This window comes from Schistocerca piceifrons, chromosome 7 (genome assembly GCF_021461385.2).
Source record: "Schistocerca piceifrons isolate TAMUIC-IGC-003096 chromosome 7, iqSchPice1.1, whole genome shotgun sequence".
Taxonomy (NCBI): Eukaryota; Metazoa; Arthropoda; class Insecta; order Orthoptera; family Acrididae; genus Schistocerca; species Schistocerca piceifrons.
In genome coordinates this window covers 80,910,706-80,916,705 of record NC_060144.1, presented here as the reverse complement: position 1 = coordinate 80,916,705, position 6,000 = coordinate 80,910,706, and positions in this window count along the sequence as shown.

Genomic DNA, 6,000 nt, shown 5'->3' with positions numbered 1-6,000 from the left:
AATACATGTTACAATAAAATGATTATGATTGCGTATCAAAATAATTTTGTTTTAATTACATTATCTATAGACTGTGGAGACCAGTTGTACCTAAGTTCTATCCCACAACAGATGTGTTGTTTTACGTATGTTGCTGCTTATGACAAACCATTTTATTTATGTGTAAAGAAATCTTATTGGACCGCACAGCAGCTGCTCATCAGAGCTACTGTTTTCATGTGCATTGCTTTTATTGTGCAGCTGAGTAGAAAATGTAGTCCTTGTCTGTCAAGCATCCAAACTTTCTAACATTTACATAATAAATAATTTACACTGACTCACAAGAATGGCCACTCCAAAGATTACATTTACTGACAGAGACAAAATTAATTAGCTATGTGTCCTATAAATAACATTTACAATAAACATTATGATGTGAGACTCATGTATTGAACAAACATAAGACACATTTAAAAAATAAAGCAAACATATTTATGGATACACACTGGTTGTCTACAGGTTTCTTTTTCAGTATGTACGACTGTTTCTGTTCAAGAATTACTCAAAGTTTAGCTGGAGGTATTATGAAGAAACATCTTGAACTCACATTTGAAAACACTTGTGCCATCTGCCAGACATTATATTCGCAAGGGTAGACTGTCAGAGTTTTATAGCTGCACATTACATTCATTTTTGTGTGGCAGATTCATTGAAGAGTAAGTATGATCCTTTTGAACATCTCTATTAGTCTCAGACTTGAATTGTTGATAGCAAATTATGTAAGTGAATAAAATACTGCATTGTGAGGCTGTGGTTAATAACCCCAGCTGCTTAAAGATATGTCCACAAGATGTGTTTACATAAACCCCACACATCGCACTAATTATTTTCTTTCATCTAATAAATATTTTTTCTCTAAGTGAGGAGATATCCCAAAATATTCTCCTGTAATACATCATGAATGAAAATATATTAACTTACTGAATTTTATATCCCCACTTTTGACAGTTATTCTTATGGCAAAAGCAGCTGGACCTGAATGTTTCTACAGTAGAGTTAGCCAACTGATAACAGCTTACATGTGATTTTGCATCCTTGTGATTGTGTCATTTGGACAGACAACTGACATCAGTTCCTTTCCAACTACTAGGATCTTCCAGATCAAATTAGCTGCCCACTTGCTTTGACATTTATTTCCTAATATTCTGGTAAAGAAAGTTAATTCCTCTTTCCCTCTGTTCTTGTTATATCAACCGGGAGCCCTTGTTAACTTAATTTCCTTTAACAATATCGGGCGAAATTTGACCTAAAGCAAGTGTGACACCTAATCACAATAACCACATAATGTGCTAGTGGACCATCTGATGTTTGCTGTTACATTTGGTAACTACATTGGTGCAATTTACCAAAAGATCTCTGGTTAAATGAGTACAATACACATTCACACTGTGCTTCGACTCGCAGCAATAACATTCTGGAGCCCCCCAAAATTGTTGTTATATATTTTGCTGCCTATGTGTAATCAGTTTATTTAAATGTGTGTGTGTGTGACTGCCTAAAAAAACTTTTTGAGTTTTTGTATGTGTGTGCAAAGCATTGTGAAAATATCTCAAATAATAAAGTTATTGTAGAGCTGTGAAATCACTACAAAGATGAGGTGACTTACCGAACGAAAGCACCGGCAGGTCGACAGACACACAAACAAACACAAACATACACACAAAATTCTAGCTTTCGCAACCAACGGTTGCCTCATCAGGAAAGAGGGAAGGAGAGGGAAAGATGAAAGGATGTGGGTTTTAAGGGAGAGGGTAAGGAGTCATTCCAATCCCGGGAGTGGAAAGACTTACCTTAGGGGGAAAAAAGGACAGGTATACTCTCGCGCACACACACACACATATCCATCCACACATACAGACACAAGCAGACATATTTAAAGACAAAGAGGTTGGGCAGAGATGTCAGTCGAGGCGGAAGTGTAGAGGCAAAGAAGTTGTTGAAAGACAGGTGAGGTATGAGTGGCGGCAACTTGAAATTAGCGGAGATTGAGGCCTGGCGGATAACGAGAAGAGAGGATATACTGAAGGGCAAGTTCCCATCTCCTGAGTTCGGATAGGTTGGTGTTGGTGGGAAGTATCCAGATAACCCGGACGGTGTAACACTGTGCCCAGATGTGCTGGCCGTGCACCAAGGCATGTTTAGCCACAGGGTGAGCCTCATTACCAACATCCACTGTCTGCCTGTGTCCATTCATGCGAATGGACAGTTTGTTGCTGGTCATTCCCACATAGAATGCATCACAGTGTAGGCAGGTCAGTTGGTAAATCACGTGGGTGCTTTCACAAGTGGCTCTGCCTTTGATCGTGTACACCTTCGGGGTATCTCAATCCTTCTTAAAAAACCTTAATCCTACACCCAACATCACCACTGCTGAAGCCCAGGCTATCTGTGATCTGAAGGCTGACCGATCCAACGTCATTCTTCCGGCGGACAAGGGTTCCACGACCGTGGTACTTGATCTTCGGGAGTATGTGGCTGAGGGACTGCGTCAGCTTTCAGACAACACCACATACAAAGTTTGCCACGGTAACCCCATTCCCGATGTCCAGGCGGAGCTTCTAGGAATCCTCAGAACCTTAGGCCCCCTGCAAAACCTTTCACCTGACTCCATCAACCTCCTGACCCCACCGACACCCGGCACCCCTACCTTCTACCTTCTTCCTAAAATCCACAAACCCAATCATCCCGGCCGCCCCATTGTAGCTGGTTACCAAGCCCCCACAGAACGTATCTCTGCCTACGTAGATCAACACCTTCAACCCATTACATGCAGTCTCCCATCCTTCATCAAAGACACCAACCACTTCCTTGAACGCCTGGAATCCTTACCCAATCTGTTACCCCCGGAAACCATCCTTGTAACCATTGATGCCACTTCCTTATACACAAATATTCCGCACGTCCAGGGCCTTGCTGCGATGGAGCATTTCCTTTCACGCCGATCACCTGCCACCCTACCTAAAACCTCTTTCCTCATTACCTTAGCCAGCTTCATCCTGACCCACAACTTCTTCACTTTTGAAGGCCAGACATACCAACAATTAAAGGGAACAGCCATGGGTACCAGGATGGCCCCCTCGTACGGCAACCTATTCATGGGTCGCTTAGAGGAAGCCTTCTTGGTTAGCCAGGTCTGCCAACCCAAAGTTTGGTACAGATTTATTGATGACATCTTCATGATCTGGACTCACAGTGAAGAAGAACTTCAGAATTTCCTCTCCAACCTCAACTCCTTTGGTTCCATCAGATTCACCTGGTCCTACTCCAAATCCCATGCCACTTTCCTTGACGTTGACCTCCACCTGTCCAATGGCCAACTTCACACGCCCGTCCACATCAAACCCACCAACAAGCAACAGTACCTCCATTATGACAGCTGCCACCCATTCCACATCAAACGGTCCCTTCCCTACAGCCTAGGTCTTCGTGGCAAACGAATCTGCTCCAGTCCAAAATCCTTGAATCATTACACCAACAACCTGACAACAGCTTTCGCATCCCGCAACTACCCTCCCGACCTGGTACAGAAGCAAATAACCAGAGCCACTTCCTCATCCCCTCAAACCCAGAATCCCCCACAGAAGAACCACAAAAGTGCCCCACTTGTGACAGGATACTTTCCGGGACTGGACCAGACTCTGAATGTGGCTCTCCAGCAGGGATACGACTTCCTCAAATCCTGCCCTGAAATGAGATCCATCCTTCATGAAATCCTCCCCACTCCGCCAAGAGTGTCTTTCCGCTGTCCACCTAACCTTCGTAACCTGTTTGTTCATCCCTATGAAATCCCCAAACCACCTTCCCTACCCTCTGGCTCCTATCCTTGTAACCGCCCCCGGTGTAAAACCTGTCCCATGCACCCTCCCACCACCACCTACTCCAGTCCTGTAACCCAGAAGGTGTACATGATCAAAGGCAGAGCCACGTGTGAAAGCACCCACGTGATTTACCAACTGACCTGCCTACACTGTGACGCATTCTATGTGGGAATGACCAGCAACAAACTGTCCATTCGCATGAATGGACACTGGCAGACAGTGTTTGTTGGTAATGAGGATCACCCTGTGGCTAAACATGCCTTGGTGCACAGCCAGCACATCTTGGCACAGTGTTACACCATACGGGTTATCTGGATACTTCCCACCAACACCAACCTATCCGAACTCCGGAGATGGGAACTTGCCCTTCAGTATATCCTCTCTTCTCGTTATCCGCCAGGACTCAATCTCCGCTAATTTCAAGTTGCCGCCACTCATACCTCACCTGTCTTTCAACAGCTTCTTTGCCTCTACACTTCCGCCTCGACTGACATCTCTGCCCAAACTCTTTGTCTTTAAATATGTCTGCTTGTGTCTGTATGTGTGGATGGATATGTGTGGATGGATATGTGTGGATGGATATGTGTGTGTGTGTGTGCGCGCGCGAGTGTATACCTGTCCTTTTTTCCCCCCTAAGGTAAGTCTTTCCGCTCCTGGGATTGGAGTGACTCCTTACCCTCTCCCTTAAAACCCACATCCTTTCATCTTTCGCTCTCCTTCCCTCTTCCTGATGAGGCAACCGTTGGTTGCGAAAGCTAGAATTTTGTGTTTATGTTTGTGTGTCTATCGACCTGCCAGCGCTTTCGTTCGGTAAGTCACCTCATCTTTGTTTTTATATATAATTTTTCCCACGTGGAATGTTTCCATATATATATATATATATATAATGGAAGGAAACATTCCACGTGGGAAAAATTATATATAAAAACAAAGATGAGGTGACTTACCGAACAAAAGCGCTGGCAGGTCGATAGACACACAAACAAACACAAACATACACACAAAATTCAAGCTTTCGCAACAAACTGTTGCCTCATCAGGAAAGAGGGAAGGAGAGGGGAAGACGAAAGGAAGTGGGTTTTAAGGGAGAGGGTAAGGAGTCATTCCAATCCCGGGAGCGGAAAGACTTACCTTAGGGGGAAAAAAGGACAGGTATACACTCGCACACACGCACATATCCATCCACACATACAGACACAAGCAGACATATATATATATATATATATATATCTGCTTGTGTCTGTATGTGTGGATGGATATATATATATATAGACACACACACACACACACACACACACACACACACACACACACACACACACACACACACACTTGTTAAAGTGCAATGAAAGGTCATGGGTATATATATATAATTATTTATACAGGGTTATTACAAATGATTGAAGTGATTTCACAGCTCTACAATAACTTTATTATTTGAGATATTTTCACAATGCTTTGCACACACATACAAAAAGTCAAAAAGTTTTTTTAGGCATTCACAAATGTTCGATATGTGCCCCTTTAGTGATTCGGCAGACATCAAGCTGATAATCAAGTTCCTCCCACACTCGGCGCAGCATGTCCCCATCAATGAGTTCGAAACCATCGTTGATGCGAGCTCGCAGTTCTGGCACGTTTCTTGGTAGAGGAGGTTTAAACACTGAATCTTTCACATACACCCACAGAAAGAAATCACATGGGGTTCAGTCGGGAGAGCGTGGAGGCCATGACATGAATTGCTGATCATGATCTCCACCACGACCGATCCATCAGTTTTCCAATCTCCTGTTTATGAAATGCCGAACATCATGATGGAAGTGCGGTGGAGCACCATCCTGTTGAAAGATGAAGTCGGCGCTGTCGGTCTCCAGTTGTGGCATTAGCCAATTTTCCAGCATGTCCAGATACACGTGTCCTGTAACGTTTTATTCGCAGAAGAAAAAGGGGCCGTAAACTTTAAACCATGAGATTGCACAAAACACGTTAACTTTTGGTGAATTGCGAATTTGCTGCACGAATGCGTGAGGATTCTCTACCGCCCAGATTCGCACATTGTGTCTATTCACTTCACCATTAAGAAAAAATGTTGCTTCATCACTGAAAACAAGTTTCGCACTGAACGCATCCTCTTCCATGAGCT